At 39.5% G+C, this 24487-nt stretch overlaps 1 pseudogene; it reads left to right on the forward strand.

Moving 5' to 3' along the window:
* The first annotated feature begins 6142 nt into the window (after nt 1-6142).
* On the forward strand, nt 6143-6812 carry LOC114701583 (annotated as a pseudogene).
* Nucleotides 6813-24487: the final 17675 nt, after the last annotated feature.

The raw sequence follows: 24487 nt of genomic DNA on the forward strand, positions 1-24487 counted from the left end.
TAGGTAAACACGGTACCTTGAACAGTAAATAAAAACAACCAGGGATCAATCTGACAGAGTTTCTTGATTTTGAGGAAACAGTCCCATCCACCCATCCACTAATTAAGAGAATATTCACTTTTATCTGTTTCTAAAATATCATTTAACAAGGTCATAAAATATAATCACAGAAGACCACCCAGAGATTAAAAATAGAGACAGAGACAGACAGAGAGACAGAGACAGAAACAAAGAAGTGGAAAAATACTAACATAGGATATCTGCAAGTGTGTGTGTGTGTGTGTGTGTGTGTGTGTGTGTGTGTGTGTGTGTGTGTCTGAGAAAGAGAGAGCAGGGGAGGCAAGGGAGACATTTAAATCTGTATTTTAAAAAAGCCTCCAGTATCAGTATTTTAGGAAGGTTACTAACCCTGAGAAGACCACACACAAGGATGTCTCACTGGGAGCCCCACTTGACCTACCTCACACAGAGAGATATTTGGGTTAAGGACAACAGTTCAGAGACTGTGGCTGTTTTGTTCCTTCAAAAGTTCACCTCGATTTCCTCACTCAAAGCCTTCCAGTGAAGACCCCATTTTATATATGATCGATGAGTTCTATGGACTAAGAGGATTGCAAGGGAAGATAAGACACGAAGGCATTCTGCATTTTTCCTGGAGGTTGTAAAGCAGGTCATGAGTGAAGCCTAGCAAATGCTTCTCAGTAGATCTTTTCTTGGCCAGAGAACAGAGGAACAATTTGTCCTCATGAACTTATAAGTATTAAAAGAATGAAAGTGTTCACTTATTTTAGAAAAGGGAAGATACATAAATCTTTCCAAATGAACTAATTGTAAGAGGAAAAGAGAATAAATGAGGAAAAATGAGTTGACAATGACATTTAGACATGGGCATCAGTTATCAATTTTTTAAAAATAAATATGTGGTAGAATAATACAAATGTTCTCACAGTGGTAAAGACATTGTCGTGCTGTCAAAGCACTGAATTCATAGTTAAGAGAAAACCCAAACATTGCATGGGCAAATGTTCCCAGGTGAGTCTCATCAACAGCCTGGTTTAAGGAAGCTTCCCCAAAACAGAATTCAAAACTACAGAGCAAAAGAGAGCACAAGCTGAGGGGAAAGTTGTCCTGTTAAGGTTAATTAATTATTTCTTTCCAACTTTTCGGCAACTATAAATACTGGGAATGGATTCTTGCCCTGGCCAGCAGTGTCTTCAATGGGTCCTGAAGGGAGGGCTGGCAAATGAGAGGGACAAGAGACACAAAGAATGAGAGCAAGACAGGATGTCTGATCAAGATCCAAAATTTTATTTTCCTCTTAAGGCAGATATAGGCGGGGGCAAAGAGGGGGTGAAATCAGGGAGGGGACTTTAATCATGGGTTGTTCAGTCAGCAGGGGATGTTGCTATGGGGATTATCTATCTATTCTTGCCTAACTGCCTAACTGCAGCTTGGTTACCTGATTTCTGAGAAGAGGTTCAGTGCTATGGAGACTTAAGCAAGACCTAGATCTAGGAAAAGAGGAGAGAAGCCCAAGTAAGGCAGCATGTGTGTCAAGGGTCACTTTGGCTTATGGCTCCCATCAGATTCTCACTGTGCCTGTCCTGACACACACTTTCTGCTGGTGTGCTTTTCATCAAGTGCTATCTTTTTTCTGAGTACATGGGGAAATAAACTGTAATAGTCTATTCTTCATTAAATCTAGAACATTAAAAATAGGCCATTGTTTTAAATTAATATAAAGATATAAGACTGAGAAATGCATTTCTATCTCTTTATTTTGGGGTAATCTTGATATTTTAAACTGAAAATAAAATTTTAATACAATATATTCTGATTATAATTTCCCCTCATCATAGATCCTCCCCAATTCCCCACCCAAATGAATCCTCATCTTTTCTTTCTCTCTCTCATTAGGATACAAACAGGCAACTAAAAAATAATGTTAATAAAATAAAATTAGATAAAATACAACAGAATAACAGAATAGGACAAAATATCTTGAACATTATTAAGGACCTGCCTTAATAATATTTTTCCCAGGGTCCCAGAAAAGGAGCTACAAATGGCAAGATGATTTTCAGGAAATGAATCTAAGTACACCAAGCTCTTTGTTCGTCTACTTTATTCCTCTGGGATAAAAATCCTATCTACACAGCTTCAGTTCTGTTCTCATGCCTAGCTCCTTTCTTGCCTGATTTCTCTATATATTCATTCACTGTACCCTCTAAGTTCTATCTTAATTCTCTCATTTTAATTCTGCCTCATCTATGTCCTTCTCATCTCATTCTTACACATCTAGTACTTCCCCATCTGGTTCTTCTTCATCTTCCATCTCATCATCAAGTTCTCTAGTCAAAATCCTCCTCTACCTCTCCTTATACCTCTTAGTTCTCTCCAAGTCTCTCAGGTATTCAGTTATAAATCTAAGCAATAGCAATCCTCTGGCAGAGCAAGGTCACCAGGCTAGAATTACTACTAGACTAGAGTCAGAAAGGCAGACAAGAGTTTTCCTCAGGTAGTCACCTTCCGGCTTTCTTTTACAACTATAAAAGGGAGTTGTAAAGGAGGAGGTCAACTGAGAGCTGAAATTGGTTAATATATCAGAAAAACAGAATTTATGTGCTCAAACTACATTCCTAGAAGTGGTGAGGTAAAAATGTTAGGAGCCTATAATGTTAGTAAGGCTGTATAAGAAAGGAGGATCTCAGCTTAAATCACAAGGAGTTAAGCTATCTGCCTGATCTGGAGACAGGTGTTTCCGTACAGGTGTTACCTTGGTTTAGGAGACTGCTTGGCCTTGGATGCTTGATAGGTGTTTTAGATACATACACTGTTAGGAGTTCCTGGAAGCACACATAGCATATAAGAAAATCATTGCAGGAATTGGCTAATATATACACAAAAGCTAAAATATCAACAAGACTTCTAAGCCTTGGTTTGAACTTTGGAAAAGTCCTTAACCTTTCCAAGTAACACCTTTTGTGAGAGTAGCTGAATTCCATTACATTTTCCTGCAGATTATAGCAAAAACAAATGAAGAAACAGACAAAAAGAGACAAAGAAACAGCTCAAGAAACATCTAGGGACACACACACACACACACACACACACACGTTCTCACACACAGAAATCCCAAAAAACACAAAACCAAAAAACTATAATATATAAAAAAAAGGACATGAAGGTTAAAAATAAACAAAGCCTTGACAAGCATTATGAGAAAAAAAATTGATGCTCAAAGGAAGAATTATATAAAATATAGAAGATGGGCATGTCTCCATGATCTCTTTCTCTGCATTTTTGTTGGTGCTGTGTAGAACACCTACTGATTTTTATAAGTTGATTTTGTATCCTGACACTTTGCTGAAATGGTTGTTTCTAGAAATTTTCTGGTGGCAGTTTTGGAACATCTTGTGCATAATATCATATTATCTGCAAATAGGAATAATTTGACTTCTGTTGTACTGACCACATTCCAGGGTAGGACCCACACCTGAGAGAATTTTCCAACACAAACCAAACTTGCAAAATTGGTGAGGTAAGGAAGGATGGGAGGCAGGAAAAGGAGGAGAGATGGAGAGAAGGGAGAGAGGGCGGGAAGAAAGGAGAGATGGTCAGAAGGAGGGAGAGATGGTGGGAAGGAGGGAGGGAGGAATTCATGAAGGTGGGTAGGTCAAGAGGTAGAGAGATCTGGGAGGAGTTGGGGGATTAATATGTTCAAATACATTGCATGAAAATTTTAACTTTACATTAAGAGTATCTCATCACTCCCACAGCTACTTCTTCAGTCTTCCAATTGACTTGATCAAGGGCCCAACAAAATGCTTCTGCCATCAGATCCATGAACTTCCTCTATCATGAGACTGGACTTCCTGCTCCAAGTGCAACCAAAGCAACTTCAACCATAGTTGCAGTCTCTGGGCCAATCCTACCAGAAAAATCTGTAACAGGTCTTCCAGAGGAATTTGATAAAGGGGCTTCTCAGAACCTGCAGCCAGGGCCACCTTCAGCACCCCAGTGGAGAAAGGCAATACTGCATAAACAAAGCAGGAGCTCTAAACTGTTGTTTGGGCCCCACACATCCTCCTACCCCTCTAACCCTGTGGGAATGCAGAGACTGCATTAGGACAGAGTTTGTGCTGGCTATCTACAGCTTACAGAGCAGAGCTGTCAAGGAAAGTCTACATGCAGGGGAAGCTGGACTAGTGAAAGTCATTGCAGAGGGTAGCTCAAACCAAGACTGGAGAGACGAAGCAACAGACCAAAAAGACAAAATAATATTCAAGTGATCACATTTCCTCATATCCACACTTCTCTTTCCCCATTACAGATATTATTTATCTGCCAGTGATTTCATTATCTTACACTTCACCCTCCTCTCTGTTCACCAAAACAAATATTGCAGAAAGTCAATGTAGAAGGCCAATACTGCCCCCTTCTGCTAACATCTTTTAAAGTTTTGCTCTCCTTGTTTTTCATTGTTTTCCTTCCTGTCCTTTTTTCTATACCCACTCCTTTTACTGTTACACCTCCAAATGAACAGAGGCTGGCCTGGTTTATGATATCTGAGTACATATCCATACCCTGTTTTTAGTATACCACTAACCAAACTCCCACTAATTTCACCTCTCCCCATTTTTTTTGACTTTTCCTCAGTAATTCTCACTTCTCCTTTCTTCCCATCCAACAAATAATAGTACTTAGCACTCTCACTGAGAATGCTTCTTTTTCTTTTATGTCCTTGTCCACTCATGACAAAATAACCAGTATATTGTTGCACACAGCTACATCAGCATCCTGTTGCCTTACTCCCTAAGCTAATCAGTACTGAACAAGCGTCTGGTTTATAGTCATGTGCTAGTCAGTTACTAGAATGGGTTACCTTCTGGATAGGGACTGTTGCTGCAAACAGTACTGAGCAATAAGAACAGCCTTGAGCACCAGTTTAATAGATGAAAGCATGACCACAAATGTATACAACCTAGTCTGCCTCCTGAAACTGCAAACACAAATGTTTGAAAAAAAGGTAACCAGGCAAGAAGAACAATAGAAATTGAGATTGGGGAGATCTCAATGAAATAACACAAGTAACATGGAAAAACAAAATGAGTTTTTCCTCCCAAAATTACCAACACCATAGAAAGCCTCTGGAGGGAATGATTTTAATGAAATATCTGGTGCATGTCAAAAGCCTCATAATTGTGATCATTTACTCAAAGCAGATACAACTATTTTCTAAGACAACAAAGATAATTTAATGAAATACGGTGTTGATACACGATTTGAAAATGAATCTGGGTTACCTCACTCAGGATAATTTTTTCTAGATCCATCCATTTGTCTGCAAACCTCATGATGTCATTGTTTTTCTCTGCTGAGTAGTATTCCATTGTGTATATGTGCCACAATTTATTTATCCATTCTTCAGTTGAAGGGCATCTAGGTTGTTTCCAGGTTTTGGCTATTACAAACAATGCTGATATGAACATAGCTGAGCAAGTGCTCTTGTGGTATGGTATGTACTCACTCATAGGAGGATGCTAGATGTGGAACAAGGATGACTGGACCCTAATAGTTGTGCCAGAAACCTTATCTAAGGACTGAGAAATCTGGATGCTAGGCCCTGGGTGGAGCTCTGGGAGTCTAACTAGTGAGAAAGAGGAGGGTTTATATGAGCGAGAATTGTTGAAACCAAGGTTGGATAAAGCACAGGGACAAATAACCAAACGAATGGAAACACATGAACTATGAACCAAAGGCTGAGGGGCCCCCAACTGGATCAGGCCCTCTGAATAAGTGAGACAGTCGATTGGCTTGATCTGTTTGGGAGGCACCTAGGCAGTGGTACCAGGTCCTGGCCTCGTTGCATGAGTTAACTGTTTGAAACCTGGGACTTATGCAGGGTCACTTGGCTCAATCTGGGAGGAAGGGACTGGACCTGCCTGGACTGAGTCTATCAGGTTGATCCCAGTCCTCGGGGGGAGACCTTGATCTGGAGGAGGTGGGAATGGGGGCTGGGGGGAAGGGGAGGGGGCAGGAAGGGAGAGAACAAGGGAATCTGTGGCTGTAGAACTGAATAATATTGTAAAATAAAATAAAAAAGAAAATGAAATTCGCTCTTTCCAGCCAGTGCCGAGCGATGGGCATCTCTTGAGACAACTGGCACAAGCGCTGCAAACCGGGGGTAAGAGAAAGCCCTACCACAAGAAGCAGAAGTATGAGCTGGGACGGCCTGCTGCCAACATGAAGATTGGCCCTCATCGTATACACACAGTCCGAGTCCGAGGAGGCAACAAGAAGTAACGTGCCCTAAGATTGGATGTGGGGAACTTTTCCTGGGGTTCTGAGTGTTGTACTCGGAAAACAAGGATCATTGATGTTGTCTACAATGCATCCAAAAGCGAGCTGCTCCGCACCAAGACCCTGGTGAAGAACTGCATCGTGCTTATTGACAGCACACCATACCGACAGTGGTATGAGTCTCACTATGCGCTGCCCCTGGGCCGCAAGAAGGGGGCCAAGCTGACTCCTGAAGAGGAAGAAATATTAAACAAAAAACGATCAAAGAAAATCCAAAAGAAATATGATGAAAGGAAAAAGAACGCTAAAATCAGCAGTCTTCTGGAGGAGCAGTTCCAGCAGGGCAAGCTTCTTGCCTGTATCGCTTCAAGACCAGGCCAGTGTGGCCGAGCAGACGGCTATGTGCTAGAAGGCGAGGAGCTGGAGTTCTATCTGAGGAAGATCAAAGCCCGGAAAGGCAAATAAAGCATCATTCATAGCTCATGTAATAAAGGTGTTTATTGTTCTATTTTAAAAAAGAAAAGAAAATGAAATTCACCATATCTTCTCAGCACTCCTTGGTACCTTCTCTAAAATTGACCACACTTTTTAACGACTGAGCTATCCCATTTGTCAAGCCAGGTGGATGGAGAGAGAAAGAAAAGGCTAGAGAAGAGAGTTGGGGTCCACCTCAAGAATCAAGACCATCAGAAGAACGTGAACGGGAAAGAGACAAAGAGAAGGATAGAGACAGTCAAGATCGAGAGGAGAACAAGGACCCTGACCGAGAAAGGGACAGAGACAGAGATGGGGACTGGGAGGATCGCTTCAGAAGACCCAGGGATGAAGGTGGCTGGAGAAGAGGACCAGCAGAAGAATCTTCAAGCTGGAGAGATTCAAGTCGCCGTGATGATAGAGACAGGGATGACCGTCGTCGGGAAAGAGATGATCGTTGTGATCTGAGAGACCTGAGAGAAAGAAGGGATTTAAGAGATGATAGAGACTGGAGAGAATCTCCTCTCAGATCAGAGCGAGAAGAAGCAAGCTCTTGGAGACAGGCTGATGACAGGAAAGATGACCGGACTGAAGAAAGGGATCTACCTTGTCGTGTTCCTCCCCCAACTCTTTCATGAGATCGAGAAAGAGAGAGAACAAGAAGGTGAGAAAGTGAAAGCATTCTGGAGAGCTGAAAAAGATTGGGAGTCCCTTCGTGGTACTAAGAATGAAACTGATGAAGATGGATGGACCACAGTACAACGTTAAGTCCCAAGATGATGGAGTCAAACTTATCTCTTGCATAGGTTTGATCACATTCAAGGATTATTATACTTGTGCTTCACCCGTCTAAACTGAATTCTTTAATGTTGTCTCACCATAACACAAAAAGCATGAACTTGTATCAATCATATATAATAGATTGATCATGCACTGTATTCACAGGAGGTTGAAAACCCATGCCATTTTCTGGAATTTAAGGTGTTGCATTATTTCATCAATCATTTGTTTTAAAAAAAAAAACTAAAAAATAAAAATGAACCTTTCAGGTGTTAACACTTAAAAAAATAAAAATAAAAAATAAAATTGACCACACACTAAGTTACAAAGCAAGTCTCAACAAATATAAAGAAATTGAAATAACCACCTGTCATCCTATAAGACCACAACAAATTAAAGCTGAGTTTCAGCAAAAACAGATATCCTACAAACTCATGGAAACTGAACAACTCTCTACTGAATGACTGCTGGATCAAGGAAGAAATAAGAAAGAAATTAAAGTCATTCTTGAATTCATGAAAATGGGACCCAAAGAAAGCTATGCTAGATAATTTAGAAAGCATATTTGAAGAAGTAAGGAAAGTTTTGCCTCATTGGAGATATCAAATTGCTCCTGAAAAATACAAAGAGGAGATTCTATTAATTACTTAGGATAAAGATAGAGCTATAAAAAAAAATTAGATCCCAAAAGGTATAAATCATGAATGATCTATTGTGGACTCAATGATTTTCAAAGACTATTAGGAAGCATTTCCAACTTACAGACTCTCATTGGAATAACTAAAGATGGACTAGTAAATTTGGCCAATACCCTAATGGGGACAAGTACTTAAACAGTCCAAGAGAATTATCAACTGAAGCTAAGAAGATTTGGGTTCTAATAGAAAAGAAAATATGAGAGGCACACATGGATCATGTGAATCCATAGCTTAACTGAATTCTGGTCATACTACCCTCCAGACACTCCCCTACAGGGATCTTGATGCAGCAAGTAAGAAATTAAAGACATATGTAGAAAAGATCTCTGATTTGATTTTAAAAGGAAAATTAAGACTTCGACAATTAACAGAAATGGACCTAGCAGAAATTATAGGTATGGAAAGAGTATTGGCAAAAACCTTACAGTAATTTTTTGGGAGAGATTAACAACTGTTATTCCAAAAGCAAAAGAACAGAATAAATAAAAAGGACCAATTGAGACATTCCTCACATTGCATGGCAAAAAAAACAATCTCTGGAGTCTCCACTTTCTATACTGATGCAAATAAATCAGGAAAGGCAGAATATAAATCAGAATGCTTAAGTAAAGTGGTTCAAAGTCCTTACAATTCTGTACAAAAGTCAGAATTGTGTGTTATTTTTATAATACTAATGATCTTCACAGAACCTCTCAATATAGTTACTGACTCTCAATACACAAAGAAAGTTGTTTTACATATTGAAACTGCTGAACTTATTCCCGATAACACAAAATTAACTTTACTATTGATACAATTACTAGAAATCATCAGAAATAGGGAACATCCTATATATAAAACACACATCAGGTCCTACATTGATCTGACAGGAATTCTAGTACAAGGTAATGATGAGATTGACCAGTTATTAATAGGAAATGTGGGGGGGGGGGCGAAGGGGCTCAGAATGTTATAAGAAAAACCACATAAGTAGCAAAGGTTTGAAAAAGGACTTTTCCATCACTTGGCAGCAAGCCAAGATTATTGTAAAAAAAAAAGTTCTACTTGTTCCTTCTATAACCAAACTCTTTTACTTATAGGAAGTAATCCGAAAGGTATACAAAGAAATGAAATTTGGCAGATGTGTTTTTTTTTTTTCAGAAAATTAAAGTATGTACACCACATCATTGACACCTATTGAGGATTTCAATGGGCAACTCCTATGAGTTCTGAAAAGGCTGATTCTGTAATTACACATCTATTAGAAGTTATGGTCATCATTGGAATACCTGTACAAATTAACACTGACAATGCTCCAGCATATACATGTAGTAAAATAAAACAGATTTTTTGCTTATTACAATATAAAGTATATTACAGATATACCACATAATCCCACAGGCCAAGCAGTCAGGGAAAGATTCAATCTAACTTTAAAGGGTATGTTAAATAAACAAAAAAGGTAACAATGACTCCTAGAAATAGATTACATAATGCTTTATTAATATTCCACAATGTTGAGGTCATTGTTTTTATACTGTATGTTTGTTTACAGATTGTTTACTTTAATGTAAACCCTTAGCCCTTAGGTTATTTAGGTAGACAAGACTTACAGATTAATAGTCACTGATGCTGGTGACTATTAATCTGCCTGGTATTAGAAAACTAACCAATGATTGCTGCCCCAGTTGCCGGGCAGCAGGGAAGACTTTTGTGGGCAGGCTACCCCACCAAACCCTCCATCATACCCTGCAATCTACAAGAACCACACCCTACCACAAACTTACGCATCTCTCTTCTACCCCAGTGGCTTCCTGAGACAGAATCTGCCAGCTCTGATTGGACCAAGAGTGGCTTCCTGAGACATAGAATCCCCAGCTCTCATTGGACCAAGAGCTGTTATTGGACCAAAAGAGGCTTCCTGAGAGACAGAATCTGCCAGCTGTGATTGGACCAAAAGCCCTGATAGGATCAAGATCAGCTTCCTGAGGCACAGAATCAGCCAGCTCAGATCGGACCAAGAGCAGTTCACTCAGACACTGGCACTTCTTGCACTTATTGGGGGAAGAGAAGGGTAGATGCCAGTGCAAAAAATACATATAACAACATGAAGAGCAATATGGTATCACCAAAACCTAGAGGTTCTACAACAGCAAGACTTGTACATCAAAACGTAGAAGAAGCAGAAGAAAGTGACCTTAAAAATAACTTTATGAAGATGATAGAGTCCTTTAAAGAGGAAATGAAAAATTCTCTTATAGAAATTGAGGAAAAGACAAACAAAAAATTGGAAGAAATCAATAAACCCCTTAAAGAAAGCAAAGAAAACCAAGAAAAGGCAATTAAACATGAGAAGGAAACAGTTAAAGACCTGAAAATTGAAATAGAATCAATGAAAAAGACACAAACCGAGTACAATTGCATGGAAACTGAATAATATGCAACTGAATCACCAATAGGTCAAGGAAGAAATAAAGAAAGAAATTAAAGACTTCCTAGAACTCAATGAAAGTTAATGACTACATACGCAAACTTATGGGACACTAGGAAAGCAGTGCTAAGAGGAAAATTCATAGCACTAAGTGACCACATGAAGAAGATGGAGAAATCTTGAACTAGCGACTTAACAGCACACCTGAAAACTCTGGACATTGTTTACTGGATAACTTATCCTTTTTCTTCAGATGTTATAGATGTAACTAACCGTCTTATTAAATAAGAAACACAGAAACAATGTAAAGGAGAAAGCCGAGAGGTCAGAGCTCAGAGCTAAAATCTCACCCTTCCGCCTGCGGTGTCCCAGCTTCCCGAAAGAGAGCTACTTCCTGTCTGTAAATCGATTTTCCAGTCATTCTGCCTTCTCATTGGTTGTAAACCCAAACACGTGACTGCCTCGTCACTGTCTGAATGTACAGCCCCCTAGGTCTTAAAGGTATATGTCTCCAATGCTGGCTGTATCCCTGACACACAGAGATCTATGGGATTAAAGGCATGTGCCACCACTGCCACACTCTTGCTATGGCTCTAATAGCTCTGACCCCCGGGCAACTTTATTTATTAACATACAATCAAAATCACATTTCAGTACAATTAGATTACCACCACATTTCCCCTTTTCTATTTTAATAAAAAGAAAAAAAGCAAAAGGTTAAACTAACAAAAGAAAAACTATATACAAAAATACAATAACTATATACAATATATACAAGTAATAAATACCTAAACAGGTATTTGACAAATCAGAGAAAATAATTCCATTATCTATCCTATTTTGGCAAATCCAAGATGTATCTAATGTACTTTCTATCCTAATTAATTTTCAACTATAACTAACTAATCTTCAACCATAACTAACTAATCTTCAACTCCCTCAGAGACCCAAGAAGGGAATAATATTAGCTAACAAAAATAAAAACAGGAAGTGCATGCAAGCAACTTCCAAAAAATTTGTGAGTTGACAGAAACAGCCAGCTGCCTGGGCAGTCACCTGAGGTTTCTCCGAAGTGTTGGGGCATCATCTTCAGCCTATAGGCTTAGTGTATCTGACAGACTCATTTGTGAAGTAGGATGTACACAAGGTCAACAGTTCAACCTCACATTGGGTGAGAGCAGTCCACATATCAGAAACACCTGAATTCCACTAGTGTCCTGTCATGATTCAGGATTTTAAATTCTGGAAATTGTTGACAGTTTTTAAATTCAGCTGTCCATTCTTCTTGGCTGTGTGTGTATATATGGCTTCATCTCAGCATCCCCTTCTTCTCCACATCCCTCTATTAAATGCCAGTCTACTTTCGAGAGGCATGAACTTTCAGCTGCTGTTCCATTGCATAACAGAAGCCATCGACCCTCTGCCTGTTAAGCTGCCTTTGAAGAAAAGGGCACCGTACCTTTTCCGGATGCGAAGACCATTTCAGGGATGGGGCCATATTGTCCTGGCCTCAGAAGATGCCTTTTGATAAAGCCATAACCACACTTGTTTTGGCAAGAATCAGTAGTCCCTTGTTTCGTGTTCTGTCTGTCCATTTTGTCCTATTGATTCGAGGATACTTTGTTGTCCAGTGGCTAACTTTTGCCACAATGAAAGTTGACTCCATATGCAGTTTCTTCAATGCCCATATTTTCTCTGAAGTAGATTGGTACTGCCAGGAGCCGACATGTCTCAAAAAAGAAAAATTTTCTAAGTTATTAAAACATTTTAAATGCCATATTCTGTAGATCTCTGAAGGGTTTGAAGATGACCTGTCTAAAACATCTCTGCTCAATTTTTAAAACATATCTAATATGACTACAAGTTCTATTGTAATGTCTAACTACTAACTTTCATTTCTTTATATCCTAATAGTTGATAATAATAACATTCAAGGATCAGAAATTTGCATTACATTGTTAAATGAATGGTATAAATACAATTAGAAATATACATATAGCATTTTCTAACAATATCAGTTTCAAATTTGTATACAATATAAAACAATTCAATCCAATGTAAAGTATTAGTAATTGTTTTTTTCTTTTCTTTCTTTCTTTCTTTTTTCTTTTTTTTTTTAAACAAGAACCTTAAATCTAATCTCCTTTGCTTAGCCTTTTTCTTAACCCTTGACAATAACTTGTAACCAACCCCCCTAAATACTGAAAATTATCCCAGACCCAAAACCCATTAAAAAGACCAAAAAACCACCCGCCCCACACCACCTCTTTGGGAATGTGGGCGTCGTATTCTTAAAATTGCTTCCTGCTGGGTATGGGCGAAGTTTTCTTTATCCTGAAAGAAAAATTTTAGGTTAATTGTCAAATTCTAGGAGAGGTAACTATATCCTTCATTATCCAGTCTGTGTATAATGCCAAAGTTCAGGGTTTATCTCAAGTCCTTATTCAAGTAGTCTTTGAGACTGGATCATCTCAGCTAGTCATCTCAAAATTGCTCTGAGCACCTGGTAGTTCAAAGCTGATCTGTGGATGATGTTTGTCAGCTTAATGATACTATTATTGTCCACGTGGAATTGTTGTTGTTTGGGGCCCCATCTTCTTTCTGGAGACTTCAGTTGATGTTAGGCCTGGCCATGATTTCCTGCAGAAAACTGATAAGAGACTCGAACACAAAAACATATATATGCAGCTAGCCTTTTTTCTAGAATTAGTTAGTACTCTATATGACCATTCATATCTTTTTTTTTTTTTTTTTTTTTTTTTTTTTTTTTTTTTTTTGGTTTTTCGAGACAGGGTTTCTCTGTGTAGCTTTGCGCCTTTCCTGGAACTCGCTTTGGAGACCAGGCTGGCCTCGAACTCACAGAGATCCGCCTGCCTCTGCCTCCCAAGACCATTCATATCTTAACAAAGTTTAAAATGTATATATATATATATATATATATATATATATATATATATATATATATTAATCTTGTAAATTTTGATATAAAATTTATACTTTGAGAAAAGTTTAAAGAATCAGAATAGAATCAAAGAGTTGAGATTAGTAATAAAATAGGCCCTTAATTAATTTTGCTTTTGTCCTGTACCATAGCAGAAGATGGCTCTTTTATTCTGGCATGATACAGGGAGTTTGCATTTTCCTTTTAACAACATGCTTGATTTTAAAGAAGGAGAGAGCCATTCTCCAACTCCAAAGTCAGCTTTAAATTTTAATTGAACTGGGACTATTAGAAGACCAATAGTGTTAAATCTTTAGAGAAAAGCAGAAACAAACATTTAGGAAGACATAAAATTTTTTAGATAATATATACCCATACACCGTTTCACTCTGTTTCTTGGGATAGATGATTTGTCCCTTTTCTTCAGTTGTCTCATTTGTCCAGTGTTCTTCAAATTCCTTAACCTTCATTCTCCTAAAAGACAAAAACAAAAACCTTTTCCCAAGACTAATTTTGGGGATGTTTCCTTTTGACAAGTTATTATCTGATTAAATGAAAAGGCATGTGTTATTGATACAAGTTAGTTTAAATTGGATGTTCATGCTGGTTGATGAATTATCACCTCCTCTAATTAAGAGGTCTCTCTTGTTCAAATCGAACCTTTATCAATTTTGATGGTACCCACAGCTTATCTTCTCCTGTAGAAACAAAAGCAAAACCTCGTCCCCAATGTAATACATACCCTGGTTTCCATTCTGAGGTCAGCACATCCTTAAAGTATATAGGCTGATTTAATTCCGTAGTTTTTTCTATTATCCAATGTCTCTCTGCAGCTGTTGTTCCTTCCTCATTGGCATTCAGAAAATTCAAAGTTAGAAGAGCATTATGCAGTCTATTTCTGGGGGTTTTTGTTACCCATTTCTGTTTATTTAGCATATCCTTTAGAGTTCTGTTTGATCTTTCTATAACTGCTTGACCTGTAGGATTATGTGGTGTGCCTGTAATATGCTTTATATTGTAATAAGCAAAAAACTGTTTCATTTTAACAGAGACATATGATGGAGCATTGTCAGTTTTGATTTGTGCAGGTATACCCATGATGGCCATAACTTCTAGCAAATGAGTGATTATAGAATCAGCTTTTTCAGAACTCAAAGCAGTTGCCCATTGAAATCCTGAATAAGTATCGATAGTGTGGTGTACATATTTCAATTTTCCAAATTCTGCAAAGTGAAACACGTCCATCTGCCAGATTTCATTTCTCTGAGTACCCTTTGGGTTACATCCTGCTGGTAATGGCGTTTGATTGTAGAAGGAACAAGTAGGACATTTCTTTACTATTTCTTTGGCTTGTTGCCAGGTTATGGAAAAATCCTTTTTTAAACCTTTACTATTAACGTGATGTTTTTTATGAAATTCTGAGGCCTCCAGCACATTTCCTATCAATAATTTATCAATCTCATCATTGCCTTGTGCTAGAGGGCCTGGCAGACCAGTATGTGATCGAATGTGAGTTATATATAAAGGATGATTCCTTTTCCTGATTGTATCTTGTAATTGAATAAATAGTGAAGTTAATTCTGAAGCATCAGGGATAAATTCTGCAGTCTCAATATGTAACACCACTCTTTCAGCATACTGAGAGTCAGTTACTATGTTGAGAGGTTCTGAAAAATCCATTAATACCAACAGAATAGCATACAATTCTGACTTTTGAACTGAATTATACAGACTTTGAACCACTTTACTTAAATTTTCTGATTTGTAACCTGCCTTTCCTTCTTTGTTGGCATCTGTATAAAATGTACGAACTCCAGATATGGCTTTTTGCCGTACAATTCGAGGCAAGATCCAATCAGCTCTCTTTATAAGATCAACTCTATTGCTTTTGGGATATTTGCTGTTAATTTCTCCCAAAAAATTACTGCAAGCTCTTTGCCAAGGTTCACTTTCTGTCCATAATTTTTCAATGTCCTCCTTAGTTAATGGTACGACAATTTCTGCTGGGTCTATGCCTGCTAATTGACGAAGTCTCAATTTTCCTTTGTAAATCAAGTCAGAGATTTTTTCCACATAAGTTTTTTAATTTTTTATTTGGTTTATTTGGTAAAAATATTCATTCCAATATAATATCTTCCCTCTGCATTAATATTCCAGTAGGAGAACGCCTAGAAGGTAAAATAACCAAAATGCAATCCAGCTTTGGATCAATACGATCCACGTGTCCTTCATGCACTTTCTTTGCTACCAAGGCTAATTCTTTCTCAGCTTCAGGTGATAATTCTCTTGGACTATTTAAGTCCTTGTCACCTTCTAAGGTTTTGAACAAATTAGTCAGTTCATCATTTTTTACCCCAACAATAGTTCGTAGATGAGAAATGTCTCCAAATAATCTTTGAAAGTCATTAAGAGTCTGTAGTCTATCTCTCCTAATTTTCACCTTTTGGGGTCTAATTTTTTGTAGCTCTATTTTATATCCTAAATAATTAATAGAATCTCCTCTTTGTATCTTTTCAGGAGCAATTTGTAATCCCCAGCAAGGCAAAATTTTCTTTACTTCTTCAAACATTATTTCTAAAGTATCTGCATTTGAGTCAGCTAGTAAAATATCGTCCATATAATGATAAATTATAGATTTAGGAAATTTTTTACGTATCACTTCCAATGGCTGTTGTACAAAGTATTGGCACAGAGTTGGGCTATTCAACATTCCCTGTGGGAGGACCCTCCATTGAAATCTTTTAACTGGTTGAGAATTATTATGAGTAGGTACTGTAAAAGCAAATCTTTCTTTGTCTTTTTCTTGTAAGGGTATTGAAAAGAAACAGTCTTTTAAATCAATAACTATGAGAGGCCATCCTTTTGGTAACAGAGTAGGCAAAGGCATCCCAGATTGTAGAGAGCCCATTGGCTGAATTACTTTGGTAATTGCTCTAAGGTCTGTTACCATTCTCCATTTACCAGATTTCTTTTTAATAACAAATACAGGAGAATTCCAAGGGCTGGTTGATTCTTCAATATGCTGAGCATTTAACTGTTCTTCTACCAGCTCTTCTAAAGCCTGGAGTTTCTCTGTTGTTAAAGGCCATTGTTGGACCCATACAGGCTTGTCTGTTAACCATTTTAAAGGTAGAGCTGTTGGTGTCTTTGGAAGATCATCAGTTATTGTGCCCTGTTCTTGTATAATATGGATGGCTGGTGACCACTCATTAGAACAATATCTTCTAATATTTCTCTCAGTAACATGTGCTAGTTTATGATTTGTTTCTGAGATTGGAGGGATGTTAATCTGAGTATTCCATTGTTGCAACAAGTCTCGACCCCACAGGTTCATAGTTATGTTAGCCACATATGGTTTTAATTTTCCTCTCTGTCCTTCTGGACCTATACATTCGAGCCATCTTGCACTCTGTTTCACCTGAGATAATGTCCCAATTCCTAACAGTTGAACGTTTACCTCCTGAAGAGGCCAAGTTGGATGCCAAAATTCTGGTGCAATTATGGTAACGTCCGCACCTGTGTCTACCAGACCAGACAACAAAACACCATTTATTTTTATCGTTAATTTTGGTCTTTGTTCATTAATAGAAGTTTGCCAAAAAATTTTCTTTATGTTTTCTCCTGAATTTTCTATTCTCTCTGTTTCATCATCCTGACCAGCATGATTTATTCCAATAGGCATTTGGTTATTTAATCGCTCTCCAGAGCAGGCATTTCCTCTATGGCTGCAGGAAAGGTTTGAACTGGATTTGCAATGGGGGCCTGCGTGAGGCCCCTCTGGGAGTTTCCCGAAGACTGAGGCAAAGGATTACCCTGTCTGTCCTTTGTTGATCTACATTCGTTGGTCCAGTGTTTTCCCTTACCACACCTTCTGCATACTCCAGAAGGAAGGGGCATTCTGTTGCCATTGTTCCTTGAAGAAATATTGTTTCTGGGAATGACCTGTCTACAGTCCCTTTTCAAATGTCCTTGCTTTCCACATCCAAAACATCTAACACTCCTCAAACCTTTTGAAATTACTTCTCCTACCCACGTATCATCATGCTCATCAGCCTCAACATTAATTGTTTCTCTAATCCAATCTTCCATAGGTGCAGATCTTGCCCTTAATGGCCTGATTATTCTTTTGCATGCTGCATTCGCATTCTCAAAGGCCAAAGATTCAATTATTGCCTTACCAGCTTCTGAATCCGAGACCATTCTCTTTACTGCTGAAGCCAGTCTTTGTAAAAAATCTGTAAAAGACTCTTTTGGGCCTTGCATCACCTTTGTAAATGACTCAGATTTTTTTCCTGGTTCCTCAACTCTGTCCCATGCATTCAAGGCTGCCGTTCGACATAAAATTAGGGTTTGGACATCATATAAACATTGTGTTTGTGCTGAAGCATATTGGCCTTCGCCAATAAGCTGATCCTGGCAAACTTGTATTCCTTTATCCCTCCATTGTTTTTCTATGTTTTTAGCCTCCTCCTTAAACCAAGTCAGAAATTGAAGTCTCTGGCTGGGTTCCAGAACACCTTGTGCAAGGTCCCGCCAGTCCTGTGGTACTATCCTATTATATGTTGACCAAGAGTTTAACATTTGCTTTACATATGGGGAATGCATGCCATAAGATACTATTGCCTCCTTAAACCTTTTCAAATCCAACATTTCAATTGGAGCCCAAATATTTTGTGTAGCCATTTGATCAGGCATCTGCTGTACGGTTACAGGATAAATTAAGGGTGACTGTGTGAAAACAGGCTTTCTTTCTGCAACCTTATGATCCCGACTTGAAACAACTTCACTGTTAATTTCTTCTGTCTGAATTTTTACAGGTTTAACAAGTTCTTCTAAAGCTGTTATCCTGGCACTTAAATTGACTATCTTTTTAAATATTAAAATGTGGATTAGTATAGTGATAAGCTGAATAATTCCACCAATACTAATATTATATAGTTGTTCCATTATCAGACTGCCTAAAATTTCGAACAAAAACCAATTTTCTTCCAATGTACACATAAAACCAATTTGTTTTTTAATGTGGAAAAAATTCTCTTTTAGATAGTTTCCTTTAAAACATCTGATATGTTATGACTTACGAAATCTGCGTAGAACAGTAGAAATCCGAGGGGATTTTCAAAGCAGCCACCTAGTGTCCCAGGTGTAAATCCAGAGAGAGAGAGAGAGAGAGAGAGAGAGAGAGAGAGAGAGAGAGAGAGAGGAAAGAGAGAATGCACAAGAAAGCGTAGCCGGCTAAAGCTTAAATCCAGCCACGTGTTCCCTCTTGTGCCGAGTCAAGGCTTGGGTCTGGCTTCCTTAAGCTCTGACCACGTGCGTTGGCTTTACAGGCAGGGCCCTGTTTGGCAGGGCAGGTCTGAGTTGTTTGTAGCACCAGCTTTAAGCAAGCTGCTCACAGACCTAGGCCCGGGCTAGAAGGTGCCACCCGGACTAGGAAGTCGGCAGCTCAGACTAGGAAGCTGGCAGCTCGGACTAGGAAGCCGGCAGCTCGGACTAGGTTGCCGGCCACTTCCTGCCGCTTCCTCCGCCGCCTGCTGCCGCCTGCCGCCCTTGCGGGAAAGCGGACCTGCCGTCAAGCCAAGCGGTTTTTAATGGATTCTTGTCACGTTGGGCGCCAGATATAGATGTAACTAACCGTCTTATTAAATAAGAAACACAGAAACAATGTAAAGGAGAAAGCCGAGAGGTCAGAGCTCAGAACTAAAATCTCACCCTTCCGCCTGTGGTGTCCCAGCTTCCCGAAAGAGAGCTACTTCCTGTCTGTAAATCGATTTTCCAGTCATTCTGCCTTCTCATTGGTTGTAAACCCAAACACGTGACTGCCTCGTCACTGTCTGAATGTACAGCCCCCTAGGTCTCAAAGGTATATGTCTCCAATGCTGGCTGTATCCCTGAACACACAGAGATCTATGGGATTAAAGGCGTGTGCCACCACTGCCACACTCTTGCTATGGCTCTAATAGCTCTGACCCCCGGGCAACTTTATTTATTAACATACAATCAAAATCACATTTCAGTACAATTAGATTACCACCACAAGATGTCTCATTTATCCAGTGTTCTTCAGGTTCCTTAGCCTTCATTCTCCTGAAAGACAAAATCAAAACCCTTCCTCCATCCTAACTTTGGGAAGGTTTCCTTTTGGCAAGTTATATCTGATTAAATGAAAATCATTTGTTAGTTGTATAAGTTAATTTAAATTGAATGGTCATGCTGGTTGATGAACTATCACCTCTATAGCTTCTGAATTTAGTGTCATTCTATTTACTGCTGAAGACAATCTTTTTAACAAATAAGTGAAGATTTCTTTTGAGCCCTGTATAACTTTTGTAAATAACTCAGTTTTCTTTCCTACTTCTTCAATTCTGTCCCAAGCATTCAAGGCTGCCATTCGGCCATCTCCATGGTACATAAATATCACAATAACACTTGGAGTTTTGAAATAAAATAGCATTTTTTAATTAGAATTGTTTTCCTTGCTAGATGGTAGACTGTGTGTGTGTGTGTGTGTGTGTGTGTGTGTGTGTGTGTGTGTGTATTTTAGGACACACAACAACTGCTTTCTCTCCTTCTTCTCCTCCTAGTCCCTCCCCTGATCTTCTCTCTGTCCCTGCATCCACTCACACTCTGTTTATATTCAGAGGTGGGTAAGCCTCCAATGGATATCAAGCAAACATGGAATATCAAGTTCAAGGCTGGATGAGGCAACACAGTATGAGGATAAGCATCCCAAAAGCTGGCAAGAGTCGAAGACAGCCCTTGATCCCACTGTTAGGAGTCCCACAAAAAGACAAAGCTACAAAACTGTAACATATGCAGAGGGTCTAGGTCCGACCCATGCAGGTTCCTTGGTTGTCAGTACAGTCTCTATGAGCCCCTATAAACCCAGGTTAGTTGATTCTGTGGGGTTTTCTTGAGGTGTCCTTGACCCATCTGGCTCTTGCAGTCCTTTCTTCCCCTCTTCTGAAAGATTTCTGAGGCATGCTTAATATTTAGACATGGGTGATGGGAGAATGTCTTTCTGTATGCTTCGAATATGTGTTGCTCTGATTGGTTGATAAATAAAGCCATTTGGTCTATGGCAAGGCAGCTTAGAGGCAGGTGGGAAATTCAAAGAGAGAGACAGGAAGAAAGGCTGGCAGAGATGCCAGTGAGCCAACCTAGGGGCAACATGTAATGGGATGCAGGTAAAGCCACAGAACATGTGGCAATACATAGATTAATAGTTATAGGCTAATTTAAGATATAAGAGCTAGCTAGCAAAAGGCATGAGCCATGGCCATGCAATTATAATTAATATGTACCTCTGTGTGTTTATTTGGGGGACACAAGTAGGAGAGATTTGTCCCGATTGCCAGCAGGACAGGACACAGGAAATCTTCCGCTTGCACATGGGTCTCTGCATCTGTTTCTGTTAGTTGCTGAATAAAGCCTCTCTGATGACAATTGGGATAGGTAATAATTTATGAGTAAACAGAATATCATTAGGAATCATTTCACTGATGATTTTTCCAGTTGTGATCAGTTTTATCCTAGGTCTCTGGACTATCCAGTCTCTGATTCCTGGACTTCCAGACAATGTCAGGGGTGGGTTCACTCTTGTGGCATGGGTCTTAAGCTGAACCAGTCATTGGTTGGCCATTCCCACAATTTCTGTGCTGCCTATGTCCTAGCACATCTTCTAGGAAGAACAAATTGTAGGCAAAGGGTTATGTGGCTGGGTTGATGTCCCAATCCCTCCACTGGAAGTCTTGCCAGTTTATAGAAGGTGGAGAGCAGTTGAGGGGTTGGTTCTTTTGGGGGGGCAGCGATCCAGCTCCCAAATAAATCACACACAGAGACTTATAGTTAACTATAAATGCCCAGCCTTTGGCTTGTTGCTTGCAAGCTCTCTTTATTTCTTAAATTATCCCACCACCCTTATGCCTCTGGGCCTTTCCTATTCTTTTACTTTCGGTAAATTTTACTCTCACTCCATGGCTTACTATGTAGCTGGGTGGCTGGCCCCTGGAGTCCTCCTCTTCTCTGGCTACTTCTTTTTCTATTCTCCCACATTTGTCCCTCTATATACTCCATCTGCTTGCCAGCCCCACTTATCCTTTCTCCTGCCTTGAATTGGTTGTTTTTTTATTAGACCATCAGGTGTTTTAGACAGGCACAGTTGCACACCTTCAAAGAGTTAAACAAATGCAATATAAACAAAAGCAGCACAGCTTAAAATAATGTTCCCCACCAATGGAGAGTTCCGGTTCTAGAATCCGTATTACTAAGCTAGGGTCAGCTTTGTAGATTCCTGAGGTTTCTAGCTCATCCCCGAGATGCATCCAATTTCAGTTTACTCTCCAAGTACTCTCTCCCTCCATTCTCCCCCAACCTGTTCCTATCCACCCCACCTCTCATCCACTCCAGATGTTTATTCTATTTCCCCTTCCCAGGGAGATCCATTGTTCCTCCCTCCCTTGAACTCTCCTTGTTACTTAGCTTCTCTGGGTCTGTGGATTGTAGCATGTGTATCCTTTACTTCACAGCTAATATCCATTAAAGTGAGTACATACCATGTTTATCTTCATAGGTCTGGATTACCTCACTCAAGACATTTTTTTCTAGTTCCATCTATTGGCCTGCAAATTTCATGATGTCATTGTTTGTTTGTCTGTCTGTTTGTTTTGTTTTTCAAGACAATGTTTCTCTGTGTAATTTTGGTGTCTGTTCTGGATCTCGCCCTATAGGCCAGGCTGGCCTCGAACTCACAGAGATCCACCTGCCTCTGCCTCCCTAGTGCTGGGATTAAAGGCACGGGCCAACACTGCCCAGTTCATTGTTTTTAGTAGCTGAGTGAGATCAACAATTACCAAATGGGACCTCATGGAACTAAAAAGTTTTTGTGAGTCAAAGGACATAGTCAATAAAACAAAATGACAGTCTACAGAATGGAAAAAGATAAAGAGCTCGAGAAATCAGACATCACAATAACAGATAATCCAATTAAAAAATGAACTAAGCATAGAATTCTCAACAGAAGAATCTCAAATGTCCGAAAGACATTTAAGGAGTTGCTCAACATCCTTAGTCATCAGGGAAATGCAAATCAAAACAACACTGAGATATCATCTGATACCTGTCAGAATGGCTATGATCAAAAACAAAAACACTGATAACAACTTATGTTGGAAAGGATGTGGAGCAAGGGGAACACTCCTCCACTGTTGGTGGTGGGAGTGCAAACTTGTACATCCACTTTCGAAATCAGTACGGCAGATTCTCAGAAAATAGGATATCAATCTTCCTCAAGACCCAGCTATACCACTCTTGGGCATATACCCAAGGAATGCTCAATCATGCCACAAGGACACCTGCTCAACTATGTTAATAGCAGCATTATTCATAATAGCCACAACCTGGAAACAACCTAGATGCTCCTCAACCAAAGAATGGATAACAAAAATTTAGTACATATGCAAAATGGAGTACTACCCAGCAATAAAACAATGACATCATAAAATTGGCAGGCAAATGGATAGAACTAGAAAATATCATCCTGAGTGAGGTAACCCAGACTCAGAAGGACAAACATGGTATGTACTCACTCATAAGTGGATACTAGATGCAAAGCAAAGGATAAACAAACTACAGCTCACAGCTCCAGAGGAGCTAGCTAACAAGGAGGACACAAAGAGGGATGCATGGATTGCTCTGGGAATAGGAAATAGATAAAATCACCATGAGTAAACTGGGGATGGGGGGAATGGAGGGTAGGAGATGGGGGATTAGAACATAAGGGAACGTGATGGTGGAGCTGGAACAGGGATGGAGTGTGAAAACAATGAAAGATACCATGATAGAGGGAGACATCATGGGGATAGGGAGAAACAGGGTGCTAGGGAAGTTTCCAGGAATACACAAAGATGACCCTAGCTTAGACTACTAGCAATAGTGGAGAGGGTGCCTGAACTGGCTTACCGCAGCAATCAGACAGGTGAAAACCCTATCATCATAGAGCCTTCATCTAGTAACTGATGGAAGCAGATACAGAGATCCACAGCCAAGCACCAGGCTGTGTTCCAGGAGGCCAGTTGAAGTAAGAAAAGAGGGATTCTATGAGCAAGGGGCATCAAGATCATGATGGGGAAGTCTACAGAGACATCAAACTAAACTAATGGGAACTCACAAACTTTAGACCAATAGCTATAGAGCCTCCATGAGACTGGACTAGGCCCTCTGCATAATAAGCAAGACAGTTTTGTACATAAGCTTGATTTTCTTAAGGTGCCCCCCTGGCAGTAGAATCAGGACCTATCCCTGGTGCATGAGCTAGCTTTTTGGAGCCTAAAACCTGGGGCAGGATACCTTGCACATCTTTGATGCAGGAGGAGGGAGGAGGGTCTTGAACCTGCCTCTACTGAATCGACCGGGCTCTGTTGACTTCCCATGGGAGGTTTTACCTTGTGGGAGGAGGCAATATGGGACTGGTTTTGGAGGGGAGACTGGAGGAGAGAGAGGTGGGAAGAGGGGGCATATGCAGTTGGTATGTAAAATGAATAAATAATTACTTAATTTAAAAAAGGGGGAAAGATTTTATTAAGAACTACAACTAAGATATTGATTATTTTAAACTGTCAGTATACAGAAAGTATATATTAAAATTTTGGATTCTTAGGTGTCATTAAATAGCTGACTACAGAATGCAAAACATTGAAATCCCAGGATCCCAGGAGTGAAAAGAGCAATGACAGCCCAGCCTACTATCCTGTGTCCTACACAGATTCATCCAATCTTCTAGGACTGTGAGAACCTGATGACAAAATCTCCAATCCACTGCAGACTTCAGGCAAAACTGTGATCATAATAAGATCCATAGGAAGATGTAGCTCCATCGAAAAC

The sequence above is a fragment of the Peromyscus leucopus genome, chromosome 19, assembly GCF_004664715.2.
Source record: "Peromyscus leucopus breed LL Stock chromosome 19, UCI_PerLeu_2.1, whole genome shotgun sequence".
Lineage (NCBI taxonomy): Eukaryota > Metazoa > Chordata > Mammalia > Rodentia > Cricetidae > Peromyscus > Peromyscus leucopus.